The 21,672-nt window shown below is 35.6% G+C and overlaps 1 protein-coding gene across 5 annotated transcripts in view; it reads left to right on the top strand.

Moving 5' to 3' along the window:
• Positions 1-21,672, top strand: part of GGACT (gamma-glutamylamine cyclotransferase) — a 121,299-nt gene that overhangs the window by 4,890 nt on the left and 94,737 nt on the right. For all 5 annotated transcript variants that reach the window (XM_085863143.1, XM_085863137.1, XM_085863140.1 and 2 more), the window contains exons 2-3: positions 639-697; positions 879-929. The gene's annotated coding sequence lies outside the window, so the exon portion shown is untranslated. The remainder of the gene's footprint in view (positions 1-638; positions 698-878; positions 930-21,672) is intronic.

Raw genomic sequence — 21,672 nt, 5'->3', positions numbered from 1 at the left:
AGGGCAATGGCAAGATGGCACTGGATGGCAGCGAGCAGCGATGACACCTTCTGGCATTACATATGAACTATCAATTTCTGCCGATGCAACATTCCCGATTTCCAACAACGATAGCTTTGAGGAATGTTGGAAGTTTCGCCAAAAGTTTCTGAACGTAAGAGAACTACTGGAAGAGTTCCATCGGTTGCAAGAGTTTCATCAACCTTCGTCTTCAATTGGCCGAGATATTGAGAGCCGAAATCGCTAAAAATGCTCCAGCTTTACAAGCCCCAAAAAACAATGTTCGATCCACTATTGTTTTTTTTTATCCACGATATATATCCATGATCCACAATGTTTTTCTAGATTTTGAACATGTCGTTTCAAGGGCATTACTAATTGAGAAAACTCCAAAGACATTTCTGTTGTCATAACTTTTAGGTTTGTCGAGTTCTGAAACCGTTCTATCTGGTCGGTGTGGGTCATCTAACCCGCCCGTTTTGTGATGATTTGGACCTTGCTCAATCCATTAGATTTCCTCACCAGTATTTCCCCAACATACTTGCTCCCACTATGCTACACTTTACTCCATTGTCACTTTCAAACGTTCCGTATCCATTTTCCGCTCGAACATTGTCTCCTCTTCCTTGGCTCCTCAGGTCACGTCCTTGCTCTTGAAGGCATCTGCCTCTCCTGCGGTCTTCAGCAAACCACCAAGGTACCGCCGTGTGTGTGTGTGGCAGTTTAAGTTGTCTGAATGTTCAAGCCTTCATTCCACCATTTTTTTCAAATGGTTGATTCTGCAATCTCTTCATCTTTTGCATAAACAGTAATTGGGACTCGTTCATTGACATTTCTCTCTCTCCCTCTTTCTCTCATTCATCTCTTCTCATGTCCAGCTATCTCCATGGTACACTGAATGTCCCTGGTACACTGATTCAAGCAGTGAGGTAAGTGACCGGAAGCAGATTGTTTGGAAGCTCAAATGAGGTGTTCAAAGTATAATTGTCTTTTCTGGAATAACTTTTTTGTTAACTATTGTAACAGCCATGGCCTGTTCTAGTTACCGGTTCGAGTTCCACGGGTCGTGTCAAAACGACCACAGCAGCCAGCTAAGTCCACAGCCCTGAGCAAGTTCCCAGTCCTGTTTATCATGTTACAATATTCATTGGGACCATGTAATTAACCGAGTGATGTGCCGATAGGTGCTGGTGACCTTCCTAATCTGGCCGAGCAACCGTAGATCGTGAGCACAATGAGCCGGGAAAATAATATAATCCAGGGAATACAGTACAAACAATGCCGAGAGGTCTTTTTCAAACCCGGAGGCAAGCAGAAGGCAGAAGTAGTGGAGCAGAATTCAACAAGTCGGCAGCCCTTTGGTGCAATCCGGCGTTACCGTTGCTCTCCTCAAAGCCCTCTTTGCTTTGTGGAAATAAATGTTCACAGCTTCAGCACACTCGGTTCTGCACACTCAGACACTCAGGTGTTCTCCACCCTTCTTCACGACAGGGGTTCGCAAAATAGCTTTCTCTCCTCTGGGGGTATTTGTGGCTCTCTTGGCTTTTACTTCTCTCTTTCAGAGCAGTTGTAACAGTCAACCGCCTCTCTGCCTAAGCTGCGTCGCCAACTGACAACCACATATGAGATAACCACCGATCTTGCCTCGTGCCGGACTGCGTGAGCGCGCTCCCATGGCGAGGCAATTGCTGATTTCCTTAATGATGTTGAAATTGGTGAAATGAGATTGGTGAAATGAGCACCAGTGTGCTGGTAACAGGGGGCATTGCATCAGTGGCACAGCCACTCCCCAAGAGAATGATGAAGCTAAGGAGCCACAGGCTTTTTATTTATTTTTTATTTTGTACATCAAGTCGAAGCTCGTGTAAGAACTCACACAAAAACATAAAACAAGGCAGGAGATAAGAGGGGCAAGAGAGGGAAGCATAAAATAGTGGGGAACAAAGACAATAGGATATCTGTGGAAGGGAGAGGGATGGGGTGGGGTACATGGGGTGAACAAGATGGTACTACACGGATTTTGAGGAAAGAAAACAGGGAATTTTGAAGGAGGTGGGTTTGGGGTGGATTAACGGGGGTAGTAAAAAAGATCAAGATTTTGGATGGGCGAAGATATGAGATGGTGGTAAACAGCTGTTTTGATGACTTGGAGGGAGGAGTGGGATCGGACAGAGTGTGGGAGTTTGTTCCAGAGGAGGGGAAAAAGAGGAATGAAAGAGTGAAGGTGAGCAGTGATTTTTGATATTGGCTGTTTCAGCAGAAGGCGGTTTTTTGCGGACCTTGAGCGCTCTGCGGAAATATAGGAGGGACAGATCACAGACAGAGCCGGGGGGGGGGGGCGGAGGGGGCAAGGCCAGAGAGGAGACAGTAGAAGATAGAAAGACCACCGACCTGCCTCCGTTGAGGGAGTGAGAGACCCAAAAACTCAGCCTCACCGCGGGAGATACCAATGATCCTAAATGCCTTGGTTTGCACAGCGTGAAGCCGAGAAAGGTGAGAGGCGGGAGCACCAGCCCAGAGGGAGAGCAGTACTCCATCAGGCTGCGGACGAAAGCTTTGTAAATGGTCAGAAGCTCATATGTGCCAAGGAAGGACTTTGCACGGCAGAGGATGCCCATTCAGCGACTGGCTTTGGAGGCCAGCTTGGAGATGTGGCTTTCCCAGGAAAGATCATGGCAGATAGTAAGACCCAAAAGCTTAAATGAAAGGACTTCTTCAAGAGGATTGTTAAGAAAGTAATTGGGGGGGGGAGGGGTCGGGGGGGGGGAGTTTTCCAGATGGTCCATTCGGAGAGACATGGTGAGAGTGTGAGATTTGTCAGGATTGAAAGACATGTTCCACGTGGTGGACCAGGTTGTGATTTTATCCAAATTTGCAGAGAGTGAAGAGGCTGCTGCTTGCCGATCAGAAGGATGAGAGAAGGTACGACAGAGGGTGGAGTCATCAACAAAGAGATAAAGAGGATTTTCCAGGGAATCTGAGAGATCATTGATGAAACCCAGAAAAGGCACAGGGCCAAGAACACTGCCTTGATGAACTGCAGCCTGGACAAGAAGAGGAGATTAGATAATTCCATTAAGCGCCACGCGTTGACTGCAACAGGAGAGGAAGTCCGTGAGCCATGAGTGGAGATTGTGTTGGATACCACAAGAAGAGAGTTTGGTGAGCAGGGCGGGATGCCAGACCGTATCAAAAGCTTGCATATGTCTAGGGAGATGGCTCTGATCTCAAGTTTGGCATGTAGGACCTCCATCCATTGTTGAGAAAGCAGAGTAGCATATCCAGGGTAGAGTGACCTGGTCAAAATCCAAATTGATGGTCGGAAATCAAGTCATTGGAGAAGAGGAAGGATTTGATGTCGGAAGTGATGATGGATTCTATGACCTGATGATTGGGAGTAGGCTGATTTGTCTGTAGTTGCAGGGATCAGTTTTTGCACCTTCTTTTATGCAGAGTGTTAATGTTTACTGATTTTCAAACAGATGGCAGATGACCTTGAGTCAAGGCTGGAGTGCTCCAAGGTAGTGTCTTTGGTCTCTTGTTCCTTGTCTTCATCAATGATCTTTCTGATTTTCTGGAAAATGTTGCCTATCCCTTTGCTAATGACTCTACCGTATGCCATATCATTTGTCGTCCTTCAGAGAGGCAGGCAGCAGCGTTTCTTCCCTCTCTAGAGACCTTGATAGAATCAGGAGCTGGACCAACACTTGAAATAGGTATTTCAAATAACCCCACCAACTCCCACACACTCACCGTCTCTCTGAAAGGATCATCTGCCAAACCCTCTCATCTTTTTACCTATCAAAGCACTTGAGGAAGGTAAGTTGCTGAAACATTTGGGCCTCACTGTTCGCCATAATCTTTCTTGGACAGACAATATTTCCAAGGTGGCTTCCAAAGCCAGCTGCCGACTGGGTATCATTCGACGTCCTTGGTCATTCCTTGGCCAATCTGAACTTTGGACAACTTACAAGGAGGCCTTCAATCATTCACAGCTTGATGGATACTGCTCTCTCCTTTGGGCTAGCACCCCTGCCTCACACCTTGCAATTCTGGACGCCGTGGGAAGCAAGTTCCACGAGATCATTGGGATATCTCGAGCCAAAACTGAGTGTCTATAGATGGGCCATTCCATGTCAAATCAGCCAAAAAAATGAAATTCTGCGGTGACCCCCTCAGATTTTCCTGAAAAAATTCTCAAAGCTTCCTTAACATATATGAGGAAGGTTTGCCAAGTTATAGCTCAAAATTCCAAGTCGTGTCCGAGACATGGCCCTACAAACACCCTTGGGGTGTTTCAATTCTGGCAGTCGTGAGTTGTAGATTTGTATTTGAAGCATTTTTGGAGGGCTCTAAATTCCAAAGTTTTAAAACAGAGTTCTGAACATTCACACAAATGGTGTCTATTAGTGAGGCTTTCAGAATCTGACATCAAAAATGTTCTACTTAAAATACTTTTTAAGATAAGTACTCTCAAAAGTAGTGATTTGTAACATGCTGTCAAAAAAATTTGAGTTTTCAAATTGCTGCCAACAGTCAGTTTATTCATCATGAAGAATTTTGTTGCCTGATTTACATAATCTACTGACTGGATCATTTACACAAGAAAACTGAAACCTTTTGGAGCAAAATCTTGGGTGCTATAGGTGTCTGAACTTTGCTCCAGACTCAACGACACTGAAATTTACCCCAGTTTTACCCCAAGTGTTCACCATGTTGACAGTTACACAGCTCTTTTAAATTTTTGTCACTTAAAGACACATACATAGGTAAACTGTGGTAGAAAATTCAAAAGTTGTTCTCAATCACTTCTATTTTTAAACGATTTTTATAAAAGCCCACTATTTAAAAAAAAAACATGTTCGATGAAAGATGTAGAATAAAAGCAATAGGTGTGCTTTTGAAGTGGAAGCTATGTCAAGAATTCCTAAGCTGACACCACAATGAGCATGTAGCAGTGTTTCATGGTCGGAATAACTTTGTGGTTAATTTACTTTGGCTCAAAAATGTATTTTTCCAATTAAAAATGAGATGCTAACACTTATCTCAATCATGAAAAAAGGTACAATGTACAATGGTGCATTTTGTATGATATAAAAGTAATAAATATTAAACAATATCTTAAAAAGTGACATACTTTATTTTCATATGGAAAGTGACATTGGAATAAGTGCATATTCTATTACTTACATGTATCACATTTGTAGAAGATTAAACATGTACCTTGATAGTCTTTAACAGGGTGAAATCATTTACTTCACATTGGTACTTTTAAGCATTATTTTGGTAATTAAATTTTAGTACTTACTGTCCAACTTCTTCTTGTGTACTTTCAATGGATCACAACGATACTTTTGCAGCCGCACAAGCTAGAAATGTAGAGTTTCTCATGATGATAGAAAATATTATCATCTTCATTAGTAAAGTTTTTTCCACACCTCCACTCTAACAGATTCTTGTCATTTTCTGACAGATGATTTAGTCTAATATATCCAGTTTTTCTACAGTGAGTTAATCGGTGACAATGATCAGAATTTAAAGCAGCCCCAACACTACAAGGCACCAGTGCTTCTGCGGACATGGTGCTTGTGCTGACTACACACACTATAGATATGTCAAGTAGGCATAATGACAAAGCTCTGACTTAAGCTCAATATACATGTGGCACAGGTTCAATAGACTGGTTAATCCTCACTCTAACCAGGTTTCTAAATTCAGCTCTTAAATAAACAGGAGCTATCCAGAGGGTGGATTCTGATCATTCACACCTGTGAACCAAATTCTGCTTCGTCAAATTGGTCTACAGTCTTAAATCTGTGTTTCTTTAATAACAGTATTAATCTCATATCATAGAATTAAATTTGCACATAAACATCAAATTTATACCAAGTCAATACTTGTGTAAACCTTCATATTCATGCAAAATGTCATAAATGTGGGGTTTGAAGTTTTGAAGTAATTTACAAAAATGCATCAATTTCTAATGATTCCCAAAATCATTAGAGTCCCAAGCAGTCCCAAAAGCTACTTTAAAATCTTTTTTTTTCCCATCAAACATATAGAAAAAATAAAGATATTGTAAGGAAGTATGACTTAAGTGGAATTTAACAATATATAAATCAGTTTAGTAAAGCTGAAAGAAGTGTACCAAAATCATTTCCAAAGTTAGGCATGAAGCACAACTCCATCTTATTTAGGCTTTAACCGAATACACAGCTCTGTAGTAACTGCCAATGCTCATTGTTACATTTTATTATATCCTGGCAATTATAAAACGAATCACTGTTCACTTTGTACAATAGATCCAAGTACATTTGTCCAAACAATTTGATATGAAATTATGAAAAAATAAGTTGAATCAGATATTGTACCTACATTTACAAATGGATGTAGACTTTCGTGCAATGTACACCAAGTATATAAACAATTAGATATGCAAATGAATATTTATAATGGTGATTATTATGATCAGATTATGTGTCTTAATTTTGGGTTGAGATTGGCGTCGGCCTTAAACTAAAATATCCTTAAAAAAAATCTGAGCCAAATTAAAGCAACCACATACTTGTTCTGCCCAAAAAACCACAACAATTTGATCTTTGTGGTGCCAACTTATGAATGTTTGGCATGGCTTCCACTTCAAAAGCACACCTATTGCTTTTATTCTACATCTTTCATCGAACATGTTTTTTTTAAATAGTGAGCCTTTATAAGAATCGTTTAAAAATAAAAGTGATTGAAAACAACTCTTGAATTTTCTACCACAGTTTGCCTATGTATGTGTCTTTAAGTGACAAAAATTTAAAAGAGCTGTGTAACTGTCAACATGGAGAACACTTGGGGTAAAACCGGGGTAAATTTCAGTGTCGTTGAGACTGGAGCAAAGTTCAGACACCTATAGCACCCAAGATTTTGCTTCAAAAGGTTTCAGTTTTCTTGTGTAAATGATCCAGTCACTAGATTATGTAAATCAGGCAACAAAATTCTTCATGATGAATAAACTGACTGTTGGCAGCAATTCGAAAACTCAAATTTTTTTGACAGCATGTTACAAATCACTACTTTTGAGAGTACTTATCTTAAAAAGTATTTTAAGTAGAACATTTTTGATGTCAGATTCTGAAAGCCTCACTAATAGGCACCATTTGTGTGATTTTTTAGAACTCTGTTTGTAAAACTGGAATTTAGAGCCCTCCAAAAATGCTTCAGATACAGATCTGCAACTCATGACTGCCAGAATTGAAACACCCCTAGGGTGTTTGACGGCCATATCTCGGACACTACTTGGAATTTTGAGCAATAACTTAGCAAACCTTCCTCATATATGTTGAGGTAACTTTGAGAATTTTTTTCAGAAAAATCTGAGGGGGTCACCGCAACCCCTGGCTGAAATGACACGGAATGACCCAGGCCTGTTACTCTCACATCGCAGACAGGTTGATGGCTTCTCTATATTCTATTCTAAGGGGCTGTCACACCTTGACGATTTAGCCAGCGTATGCCGACGTATGAAAAATTTGTCTAAAACGCTGGCATACGTTGAAAAATGTTGTTCCGCATATGCTGGCCATAAGTTGTAGGCACGTTACGCGATCGTTGACACACGTCGACACACGTTACTTGTAAGTTACTCATAAGTCAAAACACGTCGAGGTAATGTTTAGCGTACCAGAAACTTATTTCTAACCTATGAGTAACGTGTTGTAGGCACGTTACGCGATCGTTGACACACGTCGACACATGTTACTTGTAAGTTACTCATAAGTCGAAACAAGTCGAGGTAATGTTTAGCGTACCCGAAACTTATTTCTAACCTATGAGTAACGTGCTTTGAACCTATGTGTAACTTATCTCCAACGCACATTGACGTATGTAGACGTATTTGACGTCTTCCGGACTTCATCGAGGCATACTTGTTTCCAGAGGCAAGGTGACGCAAAGTCAGTGCCAGCCTCATGCCAGGCTCAAGCGGATCCCTGTAGAAGGTGAACTGCTTGGTTATCTTTGGACCCACTCTGGCTAGCGGGTCGTCGAACATCGCTGCGGGCATACGCAGGAAGTTGGTGAATGATGCATGGTCCTCGTTACGGAGTTCCACCATGAGCTGGTCATACATGCCAAAATGCCATCGCCTCCCGATCCATGGTCTCACCCAGTTCCTTCTCCTCCGTTCACCTTTTCTTCTCCTGGCTCTATTGGCACGCAACTGGGACAGTGTCAAATCGATGAGGTCATGTTGATGTTGGAGGACAGGTAGTAGGTATTGTCGTCTCAGCCTTGCCGGATCCTCCATCTCTCGGATGACATGGACATGTACTCACCATGGAGTCTGAAACACTGACGGGTTCCTCCTGTGAAGCCCATTTTTACATACCAATTCCCCTAAACGCTGCCAATACGCCATTATACGGTAGCTGTGAATTAGAAACACGTTCAGTAAGTTCTGTGGTCGTCCGGAAGACGTCAATCAAATACGTCTACATACCTCAATGTGCATTGGAGATACGTTACACAAAGATTCAAAGCACATTACTCATAGGTTAGAAATAAGTTTCGGGTACGCTAAACATTACCTCGACGTGTTTCGACTTATGAGTACCTGAGAAGTAACGTGTGTCGACGTGTGTCAATGATCGCATAACGTGCCTACAACTTATGGCCAGCGTATGCAGAACGTGTGCGTCATACGCTGGCATACGTCGAAAAATTTTGAGCATGCTTAAAATTTGTCGACATGCTCGGCGTACTACGACGTATGCCAGCGTGCTCTTAACGTATACAAAACTTACCCATAACGTATTCGACGTGCGCCAGCGTATTCGGCAATTTTTTCATATGTCGGCATACGCTGGCTAAAACGTCAAGGTGTGACAGGGCATGATGGTGATGTTGACACTTCGATGTCTAGTGCGGTTATGATTTGAATCGTCGAGCGGCAGCCTTTTAATAGGCTATGCCACGTGATTGTCGGCGATACGCTGCTGCCCTTTATGCATACGTTAGACTATCGTTGGGCATACGTTGTGAACGCTGACAACACGCTAAGCATTCGTTGGTATAAGTCATCTATAAGTTATCGAAACGTTCTGTGTACGTTACTAATACGTTATGCATACGTCCAACTCGTTATCAGTAGGGTGAATATACTGGTTCTGGCTCACTTTTCCCCATGTAAATGAATGGGGGATTTTCAGCGATTCATATTTTTTTCCCTAAAAATAAACCCCCTTTTTATCCTAAGGTATATTTTTTGTCTCCCCTTTTAACCTGGGGATACTTTTTTTCAAATAACCCATGCAATAAGATAAAGATTTGTTCAAGTACTAAAGTGGTAATGTGATTTGTTAAAGGTGATTCGAAAGAAATATCTGAAACGTCTAAGCCTCGGGACACTCTTTATCAAATAACCGATGCATATTGTTTAGCTCACTCATTGAACCAAGCTGTTAGATTTGTTCATTCTCAAATTCCTTTAATAGTTTAATTTTCTTTGCACAATAATCCCCATCTAAAATATTGAAAAACAAAACATTTGAATCTTTATATTTTTTAAGATACCCCTTTTGTGCCATTACGAAATGATAAACTTCTCTTAATGCTCTTGTTTGACCACCTCCTGAGCCACATATCATTTTGAGATTATAGTAAATTGTTTTTTCATTGTTCAATTGATAACCATCAAAGTTTTCAGTCCATTCAAGGATATTCATTTTTTTCTTTACATCCTCTAACTTACTAGTTTTTAAATTGATTCGCTTATTTGTTTTATTTACCTTTGTTTTAGTTATTTTTTCAATAAGACTTATTTGATATTTTTCACATTCATTATGTTTTCCATTTATATACCAAGACTGAGATTTTCTCCACTCTTTAGTTTGATTAATACTTGGTTTGACCATTTATATATTGCAAAAAAAACGTGGCGGTAGCCCTTAAAAAACCCTAACCCATCTTCCCATCGTTAAAACACAATCTATTTTATACACTCTATCATACAATATCCATATGGAACACAATCTATTCCATTATCTAAAATAAATCTCTTATCATCAAAGGCTCCTAATGCCTTTTTATTTACTTCTTCACTATATATGTTATGTTTATAACTTCTTATTGTATTCATTTTCCTATATTCTTCTTTCTTATTCATCAAACAATTATAATAATTTCTAAAAGTTATTGATTTCTTTATTACATATTTCTTTATTCCCTTTAACCTCTTATCAATCTGATCACCATACTTATAAGCATATGCCTTTGCTCTCAATCCAATAAACTCACTCATTACTTTTCCACCCAACTCATCCTTAAACTTACCAATAACCTTTTCATTCTTTTTGGAAAATAACTCACTCTTCTTGCTGAAATTACTTGTATCATATACTCCAATATTTTTCTTCATATCTTTATAAACATCATCAGTTTTTATATCTATGATAAAACGATCAGTGTCCATATACAACAATGAAACATTTTCACCATACTCTTTCTTTAAGTCATTATACAAATAATCATACATCAATATCTTTGATAAATCAAGAACTGCTGTTCCAATATAAATTGGTTTATCCATTACAATACTTTCCTTTTTCATATGAATAGCAGAAAAGTTCTCTGAAAAAACCTCTTCTCTCTCAAAACTTGGTTTATTTATCAATCTCGAAGCTTCTTTCCAAGATGTTGCGAATCTAATGTTTTGCCTGTTTCTAACATTTTCCATAGTCTTTCCAAATACAGCATTATTCATTAATTTATAAAAGTCCCCTTCAAATTTTACTTTTGTATTTGCTCTCATATCTGTATTGAATTGAATATACTTTTTCACCCAAGGACTTTGTTTAAATTTTAAAACTCTATGAATTTTAGCTACTCTCAATCCTTCTCTCAAAAACTGTTTTAAGCTTCTCTGATGCAAAACATATCCCTCTTTATCATAAAATGTTGTCAATAACTTTTCTGTTGATTTGCCTTTAATATTAAAACTTTTATGATAATCACTGAACCATTCTTTCTTTGGGGTTTCTTTCTCACATGCAAAAGGAAGGTCTTTATGCTTATTATGAAGATCACTCGGGTACCTCAAATCAACTTCAAAATAATAACCTTCTTCTTCGGCATTCAATTCCTCTTGAGAAGAAATAACAATATTCATCAAAGCCTTTTCATAATCCTTTTCTTCCACCCACTCTAATTTACCATAAGGCAGAGATTGAGACATTGCCCATCCATACAAATTATTAGCATCAAAATACATCAAATAATTACTATCTTTTTCACTATCATAATTTGGAAGATATTTATTATTTGCTTTAGCATATCTTTTTGAACATACTTGTGATATTCCACCTCTCTTGGACTTCTCAATCATCAAAAGCATATCAACATCACTGATTAAATCTATATCTTGTTTTGTCATTTTCAACATTGCACTCCAAGCTAAACCAGGAGCTGTGAAATAGTGGGCAGGATCTAATCCATAACAATTTTTATTATGACAGAGTGATCTAAAAGCTTCAAACACATCAGCTAACAATAAAACATCTGTTTTTAGATATAAATCATGATATTCTCCAAGGTTCTTTATCTTAAATATTTTCCATATTTCTTGTGCGTGTTTATATTCCTTATCACTTATCTCTTCTTCATAAAGGTTATTATAGAAACTTTCTTTTGAAGGAAGTTGTGTTTCTTTAAATCTCATAAATGAATCCATATAATCATAAGGATAAATTCCCTTACTTGTAAGAATTTTCTCTTTACTTTGAATTTCATTCCTTGTTTGAATTTCCTCTCTCGTGAGAATTCCTTCTTTAATCAGAATTTCATCTTTAATCTGAATTTCCTCTTTAGTTAGAATTTCATTCATTGTTCGAATTTTCTTTATAATTAGAATTTCATCTTCAGTTAGAATTTCTTCATTAATTTCCTCATTAATTCGAATTTCCTCTTTACTTTGAATTCTCTCTTTAATCTGAATTTCCTCTTTAGTGAGAATTTCCTCTTTTGGAAAGAATGAATTAAGATTTGGAAAAGAGTCTGTGGAGCTTAGATTTGATGCGAGGTAGGCTCGTGGTGTTCCCATAAACTTGTAAGAATCTAGAAACCTAATACGAGTTAAAGGTTTTGTGAATATCATTTTTGTAAATGAAATATACTTTTGACTTGTGTTTGTTATGGCAGAAATATTCCCTGGTGTTTTTGAAAGTTCATTTATAAATAGATGTGTATCATAATTGGCGCTGTTGTGAAGAAAGACTGGAATAAAAGAAGGTAATTTATAATTAAGATTACAACAGGAATGAGCGGGACCTCTATATTTACCAATAAGATGACAATGATCCCTAACTTTAGACTCCTTAATTTCCCCCTCACAAATATGACAGATATTGTTCTTTCTAAATTCTAATTTTTCTTCTTTGGTTAATTTCATCGGTTCATTTGTTTCTTTCATTAATTTAGTGAGTCTTATACAATCCTTTTCTAATCGTTTTACAAACTCTTGTGAAGCTTTTTTCCACTATAATGTTCAAGTTTGTTATACTTTTCTCCAACAGATGATTTGATATAATAACAGAAACCACAAGGAATATGTTTTTGATATTTATTTGTATGTGATTCTTTTGGATTAGGAGAAGCAGTATTTATCTTTTTAAGGATACATTCAAAATCAGCGTATATCACAAATGGGTGCATGATAGATTTATTATAATCTTCAAAATAAATCTTTTCACCAGGTTTAGGTATTGTAATTACAGCTGATTTATGATTACTACAATATTTTGAATGTTGTTCTAATCGTTCTTTTGTATGAAATGAATTAAGACATCGCTTACAAGGATATATTTTGTTTGCTGTTCTGAATACCTGAGAAGAGATTAATCTTGATAAATTATTGATGTATGTGTAATGTGAATTATTTCCAACACTAAAATATAAAAGATCAATGTGTGTTTCTTCATTTTTATAGTTGTTTGAAATTTTTAATATTTGAACTTTGTTTGTTTCTTTTTCTTTTTTCTTTTTCTTTTTATTATTATTCTTTTTCTCATTATTATTATTATTATTATTATTATCTGACAAGAAAGATTATTCTTTTTCTCAAATTTAGGAATATCTGTTAGTGGCATTGGGAATTTAAAATCTTTAATGTCCAAGGTATTCTCATATTTCATATATTGTTTTACTCTTTCTGAATTACATTTTGGTGGATGAAAGTGAGCAAGAACAGACCAGAGAAAACATTTATTATCATTGTCCTTAATATTAACAACTGCCTTCTTTAGTTTTATTTCTTTTGGTAATTCAATATAAGAAGAAGCTTTAAGAGGGTTTGATTTTAGAATGTGTATATCTAAAAAGATGATTTTTTAAATATTGAATCCACTTCCTACCACTGTATTATCAACATCCTCCTCTTGTTTTGATAGTTCTTCATAAACCCCACTATTCAAAAAATCTTGAAATGATGTTATAAAATGAAGATCTGTTCTCATATAAGGAGTTTGTTCTTCATCTTGTCTTTTCATATTCATTTTCACTCCCATATAAAACTTTAAAGTTTTCATTTCTTTTAATGTCTTTTTAATAACTTTTTCAACATCAGGTTTCACTATTTCAATTGATTCAGCTATTGATGATGGACCGGGTTCTCCAAATTGAAAAATCCTTATTTTTATATGCCCTTTAAATGCCCCATCAGTGTTTTCAATATAATAGTCTCCCTTTACTTTAAACTCATTTTTCTTGTGTTTTTGTGATTGAAGATGTCTATTATAACTTCTCTTCAAAACATCCTTTGAACAGATATCACAATGTTTTCTTTCCAACTCAAGAGGAGATATTTTATGAAATAGATTAAATGTGTGTTTGTTGGTTCGGAGGTGTTTTCGAAAATGTTTATATTTGTGATTACAAACATCGCAGTATGTTGTATTCACCATATTTATATAATAAATCTTTGCTTAAACTAAAATTTTCTTGATGAAAATTTCGTTTATTTTACAGGTGAATCTGTGCTTAAAACCATTTTATCCTCCAACTTTTTCACTTAATAAATATAATGTTTCAAGACACAAAAGACAAGTTTCAATCAATCTCTTCATTTGTTAAAGATACTGAGAAATATGTCAAGGATGTAAAATTGAACAAAGATAAATATAACAACTATTGGATAAAAACAATTATGGTGGATATGATGAGTTCTTCAATTTCCTTCAGTGGAAGGGCTTTTAGTATACCTGGCAGAACATCAATTAAAGTATCTCTAACAAAAGTTTCTCCTCTCCTTCTGGTAATATATTCAAAACTAGAAAAAGCAATGAAACAAGAAAAAGTATCAAAAAACAAAAACCTTATGGATGAAGCTTTAGAAAGAAAAGATAAGACCATCTGTAATATGCAAGGAGAAATTTGTATTTTTTTCAACAACCCTAAAGATGTAAATCCTGATGAAATAAATGATGTTAATATATCAGGTGAAATGACATTTCGTTCAATAGTAGTTAACGATCATTTTAAAATTACCTTTAATATAAAAAATGTTGTTGTTGAATCTGGTAATGAAAAAAAGTATATCGATATCGATGGTAATATTATTAAATATGAGTCAATATACAACTGAAAGTATAGATGAATTTCAGTTTAAGTAAAGTTTTACTTTATAAATATGCTAGACTTTCCTGATTCTCCATATGACAAATTTGAGAATTGTCCTGCGTGTGAAAGACGGGGATTAAACACAGAGTCAAAAGCCTATAAGCAATGTATATTCTGTGATTATCTTCGAATTAATGATAATCAAAAATATAAAAAGGAAAAAAATTCTTTTAGATTTACACCAAAAATGAATTACTTTACAAGATTAATTAGAGAAATGAATGTAAAGTATGAGGGTGAGAACACACCTTTCCTTACAAGGGAAGAAACTGAACGTATTAGAGAAATGTTCAAAGGATTGTTGTAATATATTATTCATGGATGTGATTTTCAGGGAAATATCAACACAAGATATTATATAAATAAAATAATGGATTATCTTGAAATTAAACCTGAACTTAGGATAAAATATAGAGTTTCTAAAAAAGCCAATAATAAATTAAATAACCTGTTTTCCAAATATATAAATGAATGATTTTTTACCCATTTGGGAAAATAAGATAAAATTTAACAACCATAAAAATCTCCCAAATTCATTAAGATGTCTCATAGTTGGTTCAAGTGGATGTGGAAAAACCTGCTTACTTTTAAAGATGCTCCTCACTCCCAACTTTTGAGATTATGATAATTTAATAATTTTCACAAAGTCGAGTTTTCAACCAGAGTATCAACTACTCTCACAAGGTTTTAATGCTGGTCTTCAAAAAGAAGATATAATCGGTTTATTTAAACTTCAAAAAAACCTAAATGATTATAACATTGAAGATATAATTCAACTATTTTGTGATACACAGAGATGTAAAAAGAAATCAAATCCGATAACTTGTATTCTTAGTGATAATACGGATGATATACCGTCTCCCCAAGATTTGGATAAATCAAAAAAGAACTTCGTTATCTTTGATGATTGTGTTAATGAGAGAAACCAAACGGTAATGGACAGCTACTACACAAGAGGGAGACATTCTTCTTGTAATTGTATTTATCTTAGTCAATCGTACTTTCAACTTCCTCGTCGTTCCATCAGAAACAATGCTAATACTTTTATTTTATTCAAGTTAAATTCAATAGATATCAATAATTTTTGGAGAGATAATTGTTCTACATTATGTAGTAAAAAGAAATTTGAGGATTACATGAAGCACACGACTGAAAAATATAAATATATTGTTGTGAAACAAGATGAGATATTAAGGGATATATTTTTTGTTTTATAAACAATTGCATATATAAATGACAACTATTATTGTAAATCTTGTGGGTAAATCTGCTTCTGGAAAAAACTTTCATAAATCAAGGTTCTTGTGTAGTACAAATGAGAATATTGTAAATTTACTTAAAAAACACCCCGTGATACGCATTGTATCAACAACAACTAGAGCAATAAGACCTGGAGAAGTAAAAGGTGAAGATTATCACTATATTTCAGTGGAGGAACATATGCGATTGAGGAATGAAGGTCAAATATTTGAGGAGGTTTCTCTTGGTACAACAAAATATTCACATTGTAAAAGTGAGTTAAGGAAACTAAAATCTGGTGGTCTTGGGATATTAGAAACTAATCCAGAAGGAACGAGACAAATTATTAAACATCTGAGCGGAGTGAAGATTTTATCATTCGGTTTTGATGTTGATGAAGAAACTCAACGCAAACGTATGAAAAGCAGAGATGCAAGTATTAGTGAAGAAGAAATTACAACTCGCATTAATGTTAGTAAAGAATTTGATGAAATATTTAAAGAAAAGGATTTATTTGAACACATCTACTTGAATGATGAAGAAAAGGAAAATTTCCCTGTTGATCTTTACAATTCACTAAATGATATTTTACAATAAATAAATGGATGCAAAAGAAAGAGCAAGAAGATTTAAGAAACATCAAGAGTTGGTTTCAAAAGTTGTAAAACAACAGGAAGACATAAAGAAGAAACGCAGACAGAAACTAATGGGCGAAGAAGCATTTGAAAGAAAACAAGAGAAATTTTTTAAACCACTTTTAAAAACTTCCCAAGAAAAAATGAAAGATGTTTCCACAGTTCCCACAGTAGAATATACTCCTAAAAAACTTCAAATGTTAAAAGATTTTGATCAAATGACGGAGGAAGAATTAGAGCATTTAGGAGAATTAAAGGTATATGATGATGAAGGTTTATTTCAACAACTGGAAGAGATTAATCGACCCCCTGATTATATTGTGAATGCTCTTCAAAACAATGAATATTCAGCGGATTCAAAAACCAAAGCAGGACTCATTCCAACAGAACAACCAGCAATATTTCATCTTGTTCAAGAAAAGGTATTGATATTTAATGATGAATTAAGGTTCTTGGGTTCTGCTCAACCCCCTGTTAAACTAACTCCGAGATTAATGTTTCTTCTCACAAAAGATGGAAGACAAGGTTCAACTGTGAGGGATGAATCAAAGTATATTGATAAACCATTGGATATGGAAAATAATGATGATAGAGTATATATTGATCTGCTGAACACTCTAAATTATAGGGTTAGTATTTCTTGTAAAAGTAGGAAAAATGAGAAGGAGAAAAACATTATTCAGGCTTTAAGTATCCTTGGTTCAGGTATTGGTTTTCTTCCAAATGACCCATCACAATTAGTTAATAGACTGTTATTGTTTTTAGGTAGTAAGAAGGCTGGAAATAACAATTGTTTTAATGAAGCATCATCCATTTTAGACCAGTTGAGGAACATGAAAATAATTAATAAATTTCAATATAAAGACATTTTATCTCATATTAAATAAGATGAGAAGTACAATCCTGAGTTTTAATTTCACAACAAGCGACCACACATCTTCATTCCCATACCCACTACAACTTGACCCAACAAAAGAATATGAGGCATCTTTATTGTCCATGGAAACTTATAATACCTTATTTAATATAACTGATAAAAATGACAAGTTTAGTTATAATCCTGGAAGTGGATACAAAACGATAACAGTCTCACCCGGAACATATGAGATTTCTCAAATATCTTCCGAAATTGCTCGTCTTATGAAAGAACAGGGTGATGAACCAAAAATATTGTTATAGACATTCAAAAACATACTTCAAAATCAACGATTAAAGTTAAAAATAACTACAAGGTTGATTTCACAATTGATAATTCATTTAGAGAGTTATTGGGTTTCTCCTCAAAAAGATTGAAACTAATGGGACGTTTTACAGTGATAATGTCATTCAAATATCCTCAGGAATAAATTCGGTGTTAATTCACTGTGATTTGATTGATGGTGCTTATAATGATGGAAAAAAACAAATACAATATTTTCATTCAGCGCATACTCAACCCCAATTGGTTATAAATTCAATATGGAACCCAAAAATTTGGTTTATCTCCCTGTGTCAGGAAAAACCATACACAGAGTAAATTTTAGGATAACCGACCAAGATAATCGTATGATTTCTTTTAATGGAGAAGTTATATCCATCAGAATTCACCTACGTGAAGTTTTCCAATAAATAAATACGATGGTTATTGTGAGGAAACACGAGTTGGGAAAATATAAAATAATTACAAGGGATGGGATGTTCCTTTCCCCATACTACAAGGGTGAAGGTATGTATCTTGGTAGAGGATACTATAAACCTAAGAGACAAAGGGGTGTTGGACATCAATTTAGAGGAGATGGGATAATTGATACTCTCATGGGTATTGGTTCAACTATTCTAAAACATAAAGATCTAATTGGTTCAACTGCTTTTGCTGTGGGAAATGTAGCAGGTGCTGTAAAGAGCATAAAAGATGCCCAGAAGGAATCTCATAAATTACAAGCAATAAAAGAAATTAAGAAAGGTAAAACTCAGTTGTCCCCCCAAGAACGACAGAAAATAATTCGAATACTTGGATTAGGGTTTCAAAAGTTTTAACATCTTTTTTTCCTAAATAAATACAAGTATGGAAGCAATTGATAGTATCTATGATTTGGATGATACTATTATTATCTCAAACTCCACTAAAAAAGAAGATTACTTCAAGGTAAATGCAATAACTGGAACAGACTGGAATACGAATGGTACAAAAAGTTTTGAAATAAATTATCAACAAACCTATTTGAATCTCTCCAAAAGTTTCTTGTTGTGTAAATTTAAATTCTCTAAGGCTGCGACTAACACAAACGCTACACTTGTAAATGATTTCTTCTGGAAAATGTTTGATAGTGTGCGTTTGTATATCGGAACACAAGAAGTTGAAGCGGTTGATTATGTCTCTGCTGTATCTGAAATGATGAAATTTACACTCTATACATTCAGTGATAGAATGGGAAAGGGGTCTGTCGAAGGTTTTATTCCTGATATGTCAACGGGAACAAACACAGACCCTGGATATACTCAAAGGAAAGGAGCGTATAATGATGATTCAAAAGCAGTAAATAGTTTTACTGTGGCAGTTCCTCTTAAAGGTATATTTGGATTTTGTGATCATGATAAAGTTCTGTATGGTCTTAAAATTAGATTTCAACTACAAAGGAATGCTAATGAAAATAGATTGCTTTTTGGTGTTGGTAATGCTTTTGGTGATCAGAATAAATTTGTAATTGAGGAAATGAGTTGGTATATCAGTGAATATACTCCTAATCTTAAAACAGAAGAGATGTTGAATAGAAGACTTAACTCAAAGAAACCACTCGGTGTATCATACCTCAAAAGAAGATGTCAACACGTTAAACTCAACCAAACCCACTTACACGTGGAATTTGGGTGTTCTGGAAGGAAAGCCACGATATCTGTGGATCATTTTTAAAAAGCCAGATGGTGATACTGTGACTGATAAGAATAATGCATTGAGTGATAATGCTAAGGTGAAACAACTTCGCGTTTCTCTCGATGGAACATTTTATCCACGAGATAGATTGGAAATTAATTGGGAAAAAATGATTTTGCTGAAGCATACAAGTCTTTCCAAAAGGTGTGTGAAAGTAATGGAAATAAAGAACCTATTTTGGATATGACAGCATTTAAAAGTTTGTATACAATCTATGCGTTTGACCTGAGCGCTCAAAAGGAAACTATAAAGTCTAATCGAGTGGATACTTCCCTATACATTGAAAGAGGAGAGAGTGAAGAAGTTGATACATATTGTTTGCTTTTGGAAGAAACAGAATTACAGATTAATACAGATAATGGTGTGATGATTAGTCTCACATAATTTTTTGTTAAATAAATGAGTGGCAAAGTACCAACTGGGGTATATGTGAATCAAATCAATCTTCATAAACTATCATCTTGTGTTCAAAATCAAAAGCCTTGTACGATTAACGTTAATACAATTCAGAGAAAAGGAGCAGTAAGAATTGATGTTTTGCTCACAAGAGAACAGGTTAAAATCTTGAATTACACTGGCTCACTTAAAATTAAAATGACAAAACCAATGTTGAAAAAATATTCAATAAGAGAGACGAGTGGAGGATTTCTCCCATTTCTAATTCCTTTATTTGCTGGTTTAAGTGCGGTTGGAGCATTGACGGGTGGTATTTCAACAGCGGTGAAAACTGCCAACAAAAGGAAGGCTCAACTCCAGGCTCAAAAAGAATTGGAAAGACATAACAAAGAGTTGGAGAAATAAATTAGTGGAAGTGGTGTAATTGTAGATTTTTCTGAAAAACTTGAAGGTCTGCCTGATAAAGCGAGATTGTTAGTTGGAGATATGCTTTCTTCTATAGCACAAGCAGGTATAAAATTAACGAAAAGAGGTAATGGATTATATCTTTCTAATAAATAAATGAGCATTGATGAGTGGTTTAAAGAATTTGGAAAGAATACAACATCAAATTTACAACTTGTCAAATATTGTAAGAAATAAAAAATTCATAATGTGGTTATTTGTATGAGAGATGAATTAACAAATGTGCCGAAACATACAAAGAATATTATTATGAACTTAGAAGATAACTAGAACTGCCACTTTATAACTGCTGGCAGTGATGATCGGGTACCCAGTCCGTCCGCCTTTGACACAACTGACACAACGTGAGACTTAAATCATAGTCGCAAAGTTTCGCATTTATCGGATAAGCGGTGCCAGAGAAAACATTAGTTAATGGTGATACAAACACAGGCCTGCTTCGAGACGGCGCGGAACAGACGAGTTACGAACCGGGCAGCACAAAGCGTTCAATTTCCTTATTACTGGCGACCAGATTCAAATAATTAAATAATTCTGGCTGCCAAACCACGTGGCCGATCAGGTTGAAATTTTAAACTTTTGTTTCACATGTAGCCTAAATTATAAATATGAAGTTTCGCATATATAGAAGTAGTGGTTCCAGAGTAAACATGAATTAATATTTATCCTTCAATCTAAGATGGCGGCCAAACCATGTGACTTGTGACCTCATAATTTTTACCATGTATGCAGATATCATGGAGGATGACAGACGCAAATTTTCGCTTCGATAGGTTAAGCAGTTCCAGAGAAAACATTATTTAATATTTTTCTTAAATTCAACATGGCTGCCAAACCATGTGACCTATCAATTAGAAATTAACAAACTTGTATTCCCTACTCATGTGCAATAGGGGTGTGAAGTTTCCCCTTGATCAGATTAGGTGTTCTGGAGAAGAAGATGTTTGAAGGTTTTAAGGTAAATTCAAGATGGCCGCCAAACCATGTGACCAATCAAGAACAAATTAACAAACTTGAGAAAGGACGTCATGGGGAATATATGTTTGAAGTTTCGGCTTAATCTGTCTTGCCTTTCTGGAGAAGAAGATTTTTAAAATTTATTCATTTTCAATCCAAGATGGCTGACGAACCATGTGACCTATGACATCAGAAATTTATATTCTGCTTCCAACTGGGTATTGGAACACGTTTGTAAAGTTTCGTGTTAATCGGTAAAGGTGCGTTTTTCTATCCAAGATGGCCGCCAAACCATGTGACGTGTGATGTCATAATTTTTACCATGCGTGCATACACGATGGTAGATGATAATTAGAAATTTTTGATTCGTTTGGTTCAGCGGTTCCAGAGAAAACATTATTTAATATTTTTCTT

This window comes from Eptatretus burgeri, chromosome 17 (assembly GCF_056783735.1).
Source record: "Eptatretus burgeri isolate ZD-2024b chromosome 17, Ebu_testis_v1, whole genome shotgun sequence".
NCBI lineage: Eukaryota > Metazoa > Chordata > Myxini > Myxiniformes > Myxinidae > Eptatretus > Eptatretus burgeri.
The sequence above is the reverse complement of the archived record's forward strand: the minus strand, read 5'-3'. Positions and strand labels throughout refer to the sequence as shown.